We start from the raw sequence: 13,609 nt of genomic DNA, 5'->3' as shown, positions 1-13,609 counted from the left end.
GTTTTGCTAGCAGTTTCCAAAAGCCACAAGAGGCAGGAAGGATTCTTCCTCACAGCCGGTAAAAGGAGCTGGCCCTGCTGGCACCTTGATTGCAGACTCCGGAGCCATGAGAGGATAAATTTCTGTTATTTTAAGCCACCAAATTAGTGGTGCTTTGTTAAAATCGCCCCAGGAAACCAATGCAGAAGACTTCCTGTCCCTGTGGGTCAAAGGCCAGAAGCTGCCATGGAGAAGGGCCCTGTTCTTTGCCCAGAGCCAGGCATGCATGCCCCTGGGTGCAGTGCTGCTTGGGAAACAGTTCCTCACAGTGCATCGGGGAATGGCCTGAGGCCAGCATGTCTGTGGGCTGTGACATGCTGTAAGCCTGTCTCTCCAGAGACTACACCATCTAGATGGGACACGAGCTGCATGCCCGCCCCCCCAACCACCACCTCTTTGCTCAGCATCTTACAGAAGACTTCAGCCCTTGGGCCAAGCTACCAGCTACACAAAGCAGAGAAATTGGCGAGAGGTGTTTCTGGGAATGGAAAGGGCAGGACTTAAGCTTGGTACAAAGGGATTAATCTCAATAATATCAGCAATACCTATTGAACATCTACTCTGTGGCAGGCACTTTGCATGTGTTATCCGAGTTCCTCCTCTCATGGGTATGGATCATCATCCCCACTCTATACTTGAGCAGGCAGTGGCTCAAGAAGACTTTGGCTCAAGTTCCCTAGCTGATTGTGATAGAACCAGAATTCAGATCAAATCTTGAGTCACTTTCTGACTCAAGCCCATCATGTTGTCTTAACTCCTCAGGGATAAGAAGGATACCATAAGGACACTTTGGTCATGGACATCATGAATACACATGGACTGAGATAGGTCAGTAACTCAGGACAAGAGGTCAACCTCAGGGTTGGAGCTCAGAAGGGCATGGCATGGACCAGTAGTGGGGCTGCCTGCCCATGTCAGAGCCTGCTATCTCCAGCCTCCCAGCTGTCCCTGAGGCTCCACCCTGCACAGGCCTAAGCCAATGCGTCCCTGACCCAGTGACATACCTAGGCCTTCATACCTAGGGTAGTGTTGGGAAGCTGTGGCTGTTGCATGAATCTCATGCCCCACCCCATTCCTGAGTGTACCCATGAGCTTCAAACTGAAGTTTCCAGGCCTATCCCTCACTGACACCCCAGTTTGCCATGCTGGGCTCCTTCTGCGATCTCAGGCTGGCGCCTGCCTGGTTTTCCATAGCCAAACCCCTCTTGTCTATGCCTGAGGCCACCCCACTCCTGGCATCTGCCCAGGCCACTTTGGTCTTTGCAAAAGACCGTCTATGAATTTGAATATAGCAGACAAGTCTAGAGGCGTCTGTCCAGCTCACACTTCCTTACTCTAAAGTCGTCCTTCCAGGGATGGGCCTGGGAGCCATGTTCAAGACACAGTATAGTGGTCAGACACAGATGTTACAATCAGACTGCCAAGTTCAAAGTCCAGCTCAGCCACACACTAGTTGTATGACCTTGGGCATGTCACTTAAATTCTCTCTGCCTCATCTGTACAGTGAGGTCGATAAACTGCAGGGCCTGTCACAGGAATGTTGTGTGAAATAGAGGAATTATACACGTAAAGCACTTGAAACAGTGTGTAGTAAGCACTTAATGGATGTTGGCTGTTATCATTACATCATCTTAATTATTGCCATCCTTGTCATCAATATTATTATTATGATGGCTCCAGCCATAGCTGACTGGGCCACAGATGAACACCTGACCCAGCCTGGACCAATCAGGTTCTCAGTCCCAGGAACATGGGACATATGCCCAGGACAGAGGGACATATAGCAGTCTAGGTTTGCCAGGCAACATGGAAATCCAGAATTCTTAGACAGCCCCATTTGTCCACAGGCATGGAGAACCAAGTGCAGAGAGAATGAAACAAAAGCACACAGAGATATTCAACTCAGAGGCCATTTGGCTCCTGACAGAGAAGAAAGATGGAGGGTGAGGCTTCCTGGGACCCCAGTGGCTCTCGGACCCTTCCTTGGGCTGTGCTTCCTGTCCTTGGACTCTTGCAAAACACCCTGGTCCCTGAAGAAAAAAAATCTCCTTTGAGCCCAAGCCAGATAGAATGGGTTTGGTTGCCTGAATCCAAAAGGTTAGACACCATCCCAGCCCTATAAAGGAAAAAGGGGGAAAGTGAACAATGCTGGGAAAGAATATGAGTCCTACTGGTGTGGCCATGTATGCATGTTTGTATGTCATGTTTACAGGGGAAACAAGGCACTGATGTATCATCCATTCTTCTTGATTGGTTTTCCTGGCAAATGTAGGTCCACATTGTCCCAGAAGTGGCACGGGGAACATCTCTCTGCTAAAGGGGAGGGAGTAGATGGAAGTCCAGCAGCAGCACCACTTCCAGGCTAGCTTGGGAAGATCATACAACATCTTCAAATGGCCCCAGTCCCCACTCCGCCTCTGGCTGGTTGTGTAACCTCAGATGGATCACCTTTCCTCCCTCAAACTTGGGTGTCTCATGTTCATTGTGAGTAGTATATGCCCTGCCTGCCTCTCTCACAAGGGAGACTCGGGGAGAGGGCAAGGGGCTCACTGGGGTCTGTGCCTCATGGATGAGAAGGGAAGTGACAGGTCATCCAGGAGAGAGATTTCTCCCACACTCCATGGGATCATCTTTCATGCACTGCTAACTTCCTCAAGAGCTACTGCTCTCACCCAAGGAGTCCCAAGCCCACCTCCAGAGGAACTAACAGAACCGGTGAAACTTTGGGGGCCTGAGGACTGGGGTAGGAGCCCCTGCTCCACATGCCTTCTCCTCTGAGTGTCACCAAGTGACACCAAGAAGGCTCAACACCCTGTCTCTGTAGGCCAAGGCAGGGCTCAGCAGACAGGAACAAAGTTAGCCTGGGTCTCAGATCATGTGATAAGACCTGCAGATCCATCCCTCTGTGTTTGGGTAAACTGATTCTCAGCCATCCCACCCAGAGAAAATGTCTGTATCAGGGACCATCTCTTTGGGAAGAAGAGTAGGCATGTGAATGTCCATGTGTGTCCGACTTCTCCCTCACTCCTCTCACGTCTCTGAATCCAATCACCAGTGACCTCCTTAGAACCACTAACATTTTTCAGCTCCCATCTGATTTTTTTTTTTTTTTGTGTGACATTTTACTCTAGCAACCACTTACTGGTTTCTGAAACACTCTTTCTCCCTGAGCTCTGTGACATCACATTTTCCTGTACTCACCCCTCCTCCCTGCCACTCCTTTTCTGTCTCTTGGAACTTTTTCAATGGCTGGTTATCCTCAAGTTACTGTCCCTGGGATTCTTCTCTCTCCAGACACCCCCTGAATGGTCTCATCAGCTCCCTTGGTTTTTCCCCCAACTTGAGTGCCACGGTTACCCAGATCTGTCTCCAGCACAAACCATCTATGGGGCTGGAGAGGTCCAGCAGCCTCCTCCACAGCCGCCTGTGGTATCCAGAGGCTCCCCAAACTCAGTGAACTTGACACTGAACTCTTCCCTCCTACTAAAGAAGGACCACTTGTTCCCTATCTCAGTGAATAATGTCCTCCAACCTTTCATCACTTCTCTGATGCACACCCCATGATGCCTCACTCTCTCCTCTCTCTCTTGCCCTCAATCAGGCAAACAAAACCTGTTAGCCAATTCCATCTCTTCTAGCATCTTTCTTAGCTGCCTATCTTCCCATCCCCTCACCACTGCCTCAGTTCAAAAGCATCTTATTGTTCACCTGGGCCTTCCTTTCAGAAGTAGATGCTAAATAAATCTTTTAATATAAATTAATCTAGTTTAAAGTCTAAAATATAAGAATTAGGCCCTATCTCACCAGACTCAGATACAGCTCAGAGTGTAAATCAGACCTCACATCTCAGCCCAGAGCTCAGAAACTAGAGCTGATGCCTAGAGTCTAGAGCAAAATTCACTCCTAAAACTCAGAGGGGGAAGCCCAGAACCCCACACCCAGCCAATTTTTTAGTCTAAAAGTCACATACGGCTCAACCCCTTCCACCAACATCCCTTATTTTATTTTTCTCAAAGAAAAACAAGTGTCGATGGGTAGAGGGTTAACAGTTTATTCTATTTTTTCTGAGTGATTTTATCACTGTCGTTAGAACATTCATTGAAGTAAGTGAGGAATCCATCACAGGCTGACAGCAGTGTGCAGACTAATGGCTGTTAGATGGTAATAATTTTTAATATGATTTTTATTTCACTTAATTTCATATGTGCTTGACAAAAGGTCCCCAGTCACTGGGGAGCAGTGCGGAACTGGGAATATGCTCACAGGAAGGTCTATTAAGCCAGGTGCTGGAAGCGTTTCAAAGAAACAACTTGCCATTCAGGAGAAAAGTCAGAAACTTGGTCAGGTGAAGGGAGCTGGTTTCTGGCACAATGTCAGTATCACACCCCACAGACACTGGCATATCTATGTCTCACAATACCATGATTCAGAGGGACAGGCATTTAAATGATGGGAATGCCCACATGCATGCACATGATCATGCCAAGGCATAGATGGACATAGATGTACCTCATCTTGTGAGCACACAATCACACCCAATGAACTATGCTCCAGGTTTTCAGAAAAACACATACTAGGCACAGATTACACACATACACATGCATATTGCAAGAGAGAGAGATTGAGACTCATTCCTTGGTATGACATAGAGTCTCACCCAAGGAGCCAGTGTGTGCTTGCGCTCGCTCTTGTGTTCTCTCTCTCTCTCTCTCTCACACACACACACAGAATCACATAAGGAAAACATACAGATTTATCCCTATAGGGAGTCACATCTCACATACATAAAAGTAATCACATACAAAACATCTCTGAGAGTCACTAAAATAGACACACATATTCTACTGGGTCTGTCCTACAGCCTGTTAATGGATCATGAAACCCTTTGGCAATTTTCTAAAAATTGTTTTTAACTATTGGAGGAAGTGGTGGGGAGGGCAACCCTTGTGCCCAAAGGCAAACCTCCAGAGGTGGCCATAGGGGCAGGGGGAAAGGAAAGTCATATTTTGTGTAGCCTCAGCTTCCCAGCATTCCAGGAGCTCCTGGCAGGAAACAAGGGCAAGCTGGCATAGGGATAGGTAAGGATGAAACCATATCTGACTATAGCCCATGTCTAGAGTGCTCTGGAGTAGGATGGGCAGGGTCTCAGGGTACTGCTGACTTGAAGCATCAGGTGCCTTCCCAGATGTATACCACATTAGAGTAATCCAGCCCAGATTCCCAGGTTCTGGAAAGGGAGGATCCTGGAAGCCTTCTATGGGAGGATTCCAACCATAGGAAGCCAGGCTAGTCTTGGAATTGATCCCAAATCAGCAGGAACTTGAACCAGAATGGGGGCTCAGCCTAGAAATCAAGTGGTCAGCGGAGAGAGAAGTGGGAGGAGGGAAGAGAAACTACAGTTCATCTGTTCTACAGTTGTCTATCCACTAACCTAGACACCGAAGCAGAGGAAAGATCATAAATCCCCTGGGCAGGTGAAGAAAGCCCTCACTGTCACAACTTACTGACTTCCACTTGCTCCAAAACAAGGTCTAGAGGAAACTGAAAAAAGCTGACAAGGACCCATCTCTCCTTCACTTTCCCTCTGGAGGAAGAATAAAACAATAAAACAGTGTCCCACAACACACAGCTTGCTGTGCCAAGGTATTGTACAGTCCTGGCCACAAATCTATGTGGGACCTCTTGCTGATAAACTGTCAGCATACTCTTCTCTCAGCTTGACTCTGAGAGGAGTTGTCTTGTGGTATTAAAAGAGAAGACTCTAGCGTCAGACTGCCTGAGATTAAACCTCACCTCTGCCCACTCATTAGTTTTGTGAACTTGGGAAAACTTCTTAACTTGTGCCTCTGTTTCTGCATCTATAGAACTGTAATGGTAAATCCCTACCTCACAGGTAATTGTAAAGATTAAGTGAAAGAGTCTGGCTTTCAGAAAAGGTTACCTACTATTATTATTTTATACAAGTTTCTCATAGAAATTGTGGGAAGTGGCTTCTGCCATGTTTTCTTAGCATAGAGGGGGAATTCTTGAAGGCTGGGGCAGTCATCCCATGAGGTCACTCTTCCTGAGACTGCCTGAAAGCTATCAGGACCACGGACAGCATCAATTCTCTGTCCGTGGTGCTGACTTGTGCTTTTTCTTCAGCTTTCTGCACCACAAGCTCGCTCCTTCCATATTATAACCAGGAAGTCCAGGGGGATACTTATCTGGATATTGAGACCACAAGGAGATCAAAGTTATTGATTCCATGGAAATTCTGAATCTGAAGAGATTCTTTTATAGAGAAGACTGTTGAGTGGTCCAGAGGCAGCCCTGCTCATTTGCCCTGGGGGCATCTCCAAGCTCCCTTTCCCTGGATTGGTCATCCCAGGCCAGGACCTGAGAAATGTTTTAAAGAGAAAGTCTTTATCCCACATTTATTGAGCATGAATGGTGTGCCAGGGTCTGTCCTAAGCCCTTAACATACATTATTGCAGTTATTCTCCAACAAACCATTGAGGCAGGTGCTCCTATCATCTCCATTTTGCGGATGAAGATTCTGATATTAGAGAAGCTATTGGTTCACCCAAGTTCACACAGCTAGAGGCGGAGAAGCAGGATTCACACACATGTCTAGACTGTAAACCCCAGTAGTTTCTTCTATCTTGGTGATTTATGTGTCCATCCCCAGACTATGCAAAGAAGAAACTCTCAATGAATATCTGCTGAATGGATGAATAACTCCAAAATCAGTGTCCTAGCTTCTTTGGTTTCTGCTTCTCAACTGGAATATCTGGTTCAGCATTAAGATTGTTTCTTTAGACACAGATATTCCTACACATTTCTACTGGCAGGACCTTTCCTTCCCACAGCCCCCATGGAGCCTGGCATAAGCCTCCATTGACCCTCAGCTAGACTTGACCATCTCAAACCTCCCTAGATCAGAAACTAAAGGTCCTGAGATCTGAGGTGCCCGGGTGGCTCAGTTGGAAGAGCATGTGACTCTTTATCTTGGGATAATGAGTTCAAGCCCCACATGGGGTGTAGAGATTACTTAAATAATAAATACATACATACAATAAAGGTCCTGAGATGTGGCTCTCTATATCCTAGCTAGTGCTGGTTAGACTGCCAGGAGAAGTCTTGCCCACTTTGACTCTTAAGCTGAAGCTGCTATGGAAAGTAGTAAGTATTCCATAAATGGCAGTGACCATTATCATTCCTATGGAACAACAAGATTGTCTCCACATTGGCATCTGTAGGAGACAAATTCAAGCTAGTTTTCAAGGTGGAGGGAGGTCTTTGAGGGGGATATGGCACAATAAAAGTATTTTGACTCACAGAAAAAGGAAGATTCTGCTAGAGTCTCTATCTTGCAGTGTATGAACTCAGAAATTATTTCATAAACCCAAGACTGAGAGATTCATATGTGGGTCATAACCCATCTATATATAGATTGAGCCTTTCTAAAACCATGTGTATAAGTCTTCATGGTGGAAGGTCAAATTCTAATTTCAAAGAGTATAGTGAATAAGAGTTGTATCATCAACAAACAACAGTAAAAAATTACTGTTCACTGAGTACCTACTATGAGCCCAGCACTATACTAGGCACAAGACATACAAGGTTAGTTCTTTCTCGTGGCACCTCGGAGGTGGTAGTCTGCTTCAGGGTGAAGCTGAACATCTCTTTCCCAGCTACTGGCTTCCAGAAACTCATTGAAGTGGATGATGAACGCAAATTTCGTACTTTTATGAGAAGCATATGGTCACAGAAGTTGCTGCTGATGCTCTGAGTGAAGAATGGAAGGGTTATGTGGTCCAAATCAGTGGTGGCAATGACAGACAAGGCTTCCACATGAAGCAGGGTGTCTTGACCCATAGCGATGTCTGCCTGCTGCTGAGAAAGGGGCATTCCTGCTATAGACCAAGGAGGACTGGAGAGAGAAAGCACAAATCTGTTTGGGGTTGCATTGTGAATGCCAATCTCAGTGTTCTCAACTTGGTCATTGTAAAAAAAAGGGGGAGAAGGATATTCCTGGACTCACTGATACTACTGTGCCTCATTGCCTGGGACCCAAAAGAGCCAGCAGAATCTGCAAACTTTTCAATCTCTCTAAAGAAGATGATGTCCGTCGGTATGTTGTGAGAAAGCGCCTAAACAAAGAAGGTAAGAAACCTAGAACCAAAGCGCCTAAGATTCAAAGTCTTGTCACTCCACGTGTCCTCCAGCACAAACGTCAGCATATTGCTTTGAAGAAGCAGTGCACTAAGAAAAATAAGGAAGAGGCTGCAGAATATGCTGAACTTTTGGCCAAGAGAATGAAGGAGGCCAAAGAAAAATGCCAGAAACAGATTGCCAAGAGATGGAGGCTGTCCTCTCTGAGAGCTTCTACCTCTAAGTCTGAGTCCAGTCAAAAATGAGATTTTCTAAGAGTGACAAATAAATAAGATCAGACATCAAAAAACAAAAACAAAAACAAAAACAAAAAAAACAAGGTTAACCAGCCAGGGTCTTTGCCTTCAACAACGTCAGTGATTGACAAAAAAGAAATACAAGTCAATGGGCAACTTATACCAGAGAAGTCTTCATCAGGGATGACTGAAGTGGAAAAGAATTGGGGTTCTCCCTGGGCCATGTTGGCTGTTCCCTATCCCCTTGACAGCCTTCCCCAGACTCCATGTGGATCCACTCATCAGTTGTCCCAGCCCCAGACAACATAGCCAGGTACAAGCAGTAAACTCTACTGGCTTTTAAAGGCAAAGATTCGGGAGGTAGACTGCTTTTTTTCAAATCCTAGTTCTTCCACTTACTATAGGTGTGTCTTTGTACAAGTTATTAATCTCTCTATGCCTGAATATTCTCGTCTTCAAGTGAAATAATAAAACATAACCTATCATAGTGGGTGTTGTGTGGATTAAATAAGTGAATGATTATGAAGAGTATAGGACAGGACTTGGCATATAGCAAGGCTATAAAAGTAATAGGTGTTGTTGGTGTCCTCCCAGCACACAAGTCAATCAGAGGCTGGCACCAACTTAGGGGAGGCACCACGTGGGACTCAGCCCCACAGCACTCCTGCTTTTGAGTTATTCTCTACCCAAGCCAAAGACAGAGCCCAATTAGAACCCTGCCTGCATCTTCAGATGCCCAGGCAGCTCCCCTGAGCCTCTTTCTCCCAGTTTCATGTGTATTAAACTATTTTAGCTACCATTAATTGGGTGCTTATTTTGCCAAGTGCTTAGGATACATTATGCCTCTCTACACCCTCACAATAACTCCTTTGGGGTGGGTACTATTATGATATCCACTTTTCAGAAGAGGATACTGAGGCTCATGGAGGTTTAAATCCAGGCAATTGACTCCAGAATCCAAGCTCTGACCCATTAAGCTATACCACCTTCATCCACAAAGAATGTGGGGTCCTGTCCTTCCCCATTAAATCTTCCAGCACCCCTCTACCCTTGGAACTTCCTTAACCCTCACCAAGCTGCCAAGTGGGACACAGTATCCCAAGTCCCCCCCTTCCTATTGCCCCCAAGATCCTGCTTACTTCCAAATATTGGTGCTGATGCTGATGGGGTCCTTCTAGGGTCCCAGATGGGATGGCAAATTGGGTATCCTGGACCATGGCTACCAAATCCCTCTCAAGACAGGCCCTGGACATCTACTCTTATCTGTTGTCATTGAGTGGGCAGCATCCCAAACTTCTTCTTTCAGGTGCTCCTCTTCCTGTCAGAGTGACTCTTTTCTCCAGGAAAAGATTATTAGAACAGAACTATGCCCTTGTCTTCCGGGGTATCTGCACTGGGAGGCTCTGCAGAGACATTCCCTAGGGACACTGCCTCATACAACCCTTAAAGTAGACATGTCCTAGTTTTGGCCATCCATAGCTATTCCTCCTTAGCTGGATGGGGACAGTGGTACCCAGATAGGAGTGGATTAGTCTTCCTGTACCCCACGCACTCTGGTGGGCCTGACTTAAATCCACCTTTACCAACTGGGCACATAGCTTGGCCTTTTCTGCCATGCCATCTACTGCTACCCGACTGGCACACATAAACACATGCACACACACACGGATGCAAATATAGCTAGGTCAAATCCTAGCTCTACCACTGATTTGGACCTGACACTTTTCTCTCTGGATCCTCAGTTCTCCCACCTGATCCAGCATGTTTGGCCTACAAGAGAGATCTGAGCCCAGTCATACTCCCATCCCCCACCCTCCTAAGGACAGCCCCAGTAGCTGGTGGAACAAAAGGGCAAGAGGCCCAAGGTATATCGGAAGAAACCACTGCTTCACCAAGCCCCTCCTCTTCACTTGGTTTTTCTTCCCACAGGCTTTACTGGGCCAACTAAGAGGCAGTGTAATTTTGGGGTTTAAAGCAAGGATTTTGGAATCAGATAGAGCTGAGTTCAAAACTAAACTGCCCCTCACTGGCGAATTACCTAACCATGTTGAGCCTCCATATTCTCAATTATGAATTGGGATAAACAATACTTTTCTTCCTGGGAATCTTTGGGGATTAAACAAGGTCACAAATGGGAAGAGTCTGACCTCCAGACTCTTGGGGATAAACGTTGAGAAGAGTTGTGGGCTCAGAGCGCCCTAACCAGGGTCCCACACATGTTGCTCATGTCTCAGCAGGGATACCCACCCCATCAGAAAACTATGGCTGTTGGGAGCCCCTTTGGGAAGCACTTCCTGAAAAGTTTAAACATAGCATTACCATATGACCCAGCAATTCCACACCGAGGTGTGCCAAGAGAATTAAAAATACTTGTGCACAATGGGGCGCCTGGGTGACTCAGTTGTTAAGTATCTGCCTTTGGCTCAGGTCGTGATCTCAGGGTCCTGGGATCGAGCCCCACATCGGGCTCGCTGCTCCACAGGAAGCCTGCTTCTCCCTCTCCCACTCCCCCTGCTTGTTTTTCCCTCTCTCACTGTCTCTCTTTGTCAAATAAATAAAAGCTTTTAAAAAAATACGTGTGCACTTGTACATAATCCAAATGCAAACACCTGTACCCAAACGTTCATAGCAACATTGTCACAGTAGCCAAAAACTGGAAGCAACCCAAACATCCATGGAGTGAGGAACAGATAAGCAAAATGGGACGTACCCATACAGCGGAATATTATTCTGCAGTGAAAAGGAACAAAGTACTAGCATGCGCTATGACATGAACGCACCTCAAAAGCATTACGCTAAGTGAAAGAACCCAGACACAAAAGCCCACATGTGATGTGATTGCACTTCCATGAAACGTCCAGACAAGGTAAATCCATAGAGACAGAAAGTAGATCAGTGGTTGCTGGGAGGGCAAAGGACAGGGGAGTGGAGAGTGACTGCTTAATGAGTATGGGAATTTCTCTTGGGGATGATGAATATGTTCTGGAATTAGATAGTGATAATAATTGTAAAACCTAGTGAATAGACTAAAAACCACCGAATGCACACTTTCAAAGGGTGAGTTTTATGGTATGTGAATTATGTCTTAAAAAAAAAAAAAGATTGGTTGGTGGGACTCTGAGCAGCAGTGGCCTGAAGTTCCTCTCTACCGACCCAGTTTGCCCTGCGGAGGCCTCAGATAGCCCTGCAGTGCAGAGGACGGGTGCTCACAGCCCCGATTGCTGCTAGGGCCAGGTGCAGGCCCCCCTGGAGCCCGCACCTCCAGAGGCAGCACAGACGGTCCATCAAGAGCACAACCTGAGCGTCAAGAAGACCCACATTGAAATCCTAGCTCCACCGCTTACAGTCTTCTGACCTCAGACATCCGGTTTAACTCTCTGTCTTACTCCCCACATCTGTAAAATGGGAGATAATAATATTACCTATTTCACAAAGTTGCTGTGAAAATTAACTAAGACCATCAGGTAAATTGCCCAGCATGGTGCTAGACACATAATAAATGCTAAATACACTTGGGCCACCAGTACCACTGAGTGCTCATTAAGTCTTACCAACGTCCCGAATGGGCAAGAGTTATTATCTTACAGCTTTTGCCCGTGCCTGCCTCTAAAGTTGGGGGATGCTGGGATTTAGGTTCAGAAACCGTGGGGTCTATGGGGGATGTACCTGAGGCTGAGAGGCCAGGGCGAGACTATTGCAGACAAGCCTGTGAGAGAGGCTGGTGGTTTGGCCAGGGCAGTGGCAGGAGGAATGGAGAGAGCTGCTGTGAGAAGCATTTCAAAGAGAATTTAACAAGGCTGGATGACCTCCCCCCCCAGCTGGGGGTAAAGGGAAAGGACTCAAGGATGACCCATCACCCCCAGGTTCTGGCTTGGTGACCAGATTGGGGGGGCAGGCTGAGTCCTGAGTTCAGGGACACAGCAAGAGGAAGAACCTGGAAAACCCAGGTCCGTGGGAGAGCTCGGGGCTACAGGCAGAGATGCAGGAATTGCCATGATGCAGGAGGGAGGAGCCCCCACAGGAAGTGGGGAGAGAGCAGGGCAGAGGGCTGGAGATCTGGCCCCTGGGGACAGCCAGTCAACAGAGGAGCAGGAACCCGAAGGTGCTGGAAGACAATCAGGGAGGCAGGAGCTCAGCGTAGGTCCTGCAGCATCATAGAAGGCACTAGAAGTCAAAAAGAGATGGGAGTCCAGGGGTGTCCGGGAAGCTGAGAGATGGAGAGAATGTGTGTCCATAAGAGCACAGATTTCCCCTCAAGGGGGGAACTGGATCTACTGAGCGGCAGAGGGGGATGGAGGGTGGTGAGCTGAGGCCTGCCTGGCCAAGAGAACTGTGATGGGGGGTAGATGGGGAGCGCTGGGGGCGGGGAGTGGGCTTTTGTTTTCATGACAGGAGAGCCTTGAGGAAAGACACTGAAAAGGCAGAGGAGGAAAAAAGGGAGCGGCTGCTGGTCAGCGCCCACCAAGGCCTCCTTGACCTTCTGAGCAGAGTTAGCCCCATCCTCCGGGAGACCCCACCGTGCTCCCTCCATCCATCCCTCCATCACAGCGCCGATGGCCTAGGATGGGTGTTGCTGTCTCTCCAAGTAGAACACGAGCAGCTCGAGGCTCAGAGCCTCTCATGCACATCTGCAGCCCTGGGGCCTGGCGTCGAGGGAAGGACAGAGTGCCAGGCAGGCAGGCTAGCAAGAGGTCAGACAAGTGGATGGACAAGCAGGCTAGCAGACAGACAGGCCAACGAGCAGCTGGAGAAACAGCCACAGGGATAGGTAGGCAGGGAGATAACTCCCCCTCCCCTGGCAGCGCCCCCGCCCCCAAGGCTGACACGGCCAGACCCGGAGCGCAGATTTATCTCCCAGTGCTGCCACAATCCTCTATTGGATTTGTAATCACAGACTCCAATGTTCACAGGATAAATATACTAACAAACTAATTGTTTGTTAGCTCTGAGGTTGGAGCAATCAACACGTCCAGCATGAGATATGGGCCCCTCGCCGGCTTGAGTTCAGGCCACCCCAAGACGCGTGGGCACCGCACGGGCCCCAGGCAGGGTGCGGGCGCAGGGTGCATGCCCAGGCCCGAGCAGCAGCGCCGGGTGGCACGGAACTGTCTCTGTCGCTGCCCCTGCCTGAGCCTCGTCAGGGGCAGACATAAACTAACTCGGTTCCTGGGGACCCC

General features: G+C 47.9%; 1 pseudogene; it reads left to right on the top strand.

Moving 5' to 3' along the window:
- The first annotated feature begins 335 nt into the window (after nt 1–335).
- Nucleotides 336–8,441, top strand: LOC116641345 (annotated as a pseudogene).
- The last annotated feature ends 5,168 nt before the right edge of the window (nt 8,442–13,609 follow it).

Source organism: Phoca vitulina, unplaced genomic scaffold (assembly GCF_004348235.1).
Source record: "Phoca vitulina isolate PV1807 unplaced genomic scaffold, GSC_HSeal_1.0 scaffold21, whole genome shotgun sequence".
Classification (NCBI taxonomy): Eukaryota; Metazoa; Chordata; class Mammalia; order Carnivora; family Phocidae; genus Phoca; species Phoca vitulina.
The sequence above is the reverse complement of the archived record's forward strand: the minus strand, read 5'-3'. Positions and strand labels throughout refer to the sequence as shown.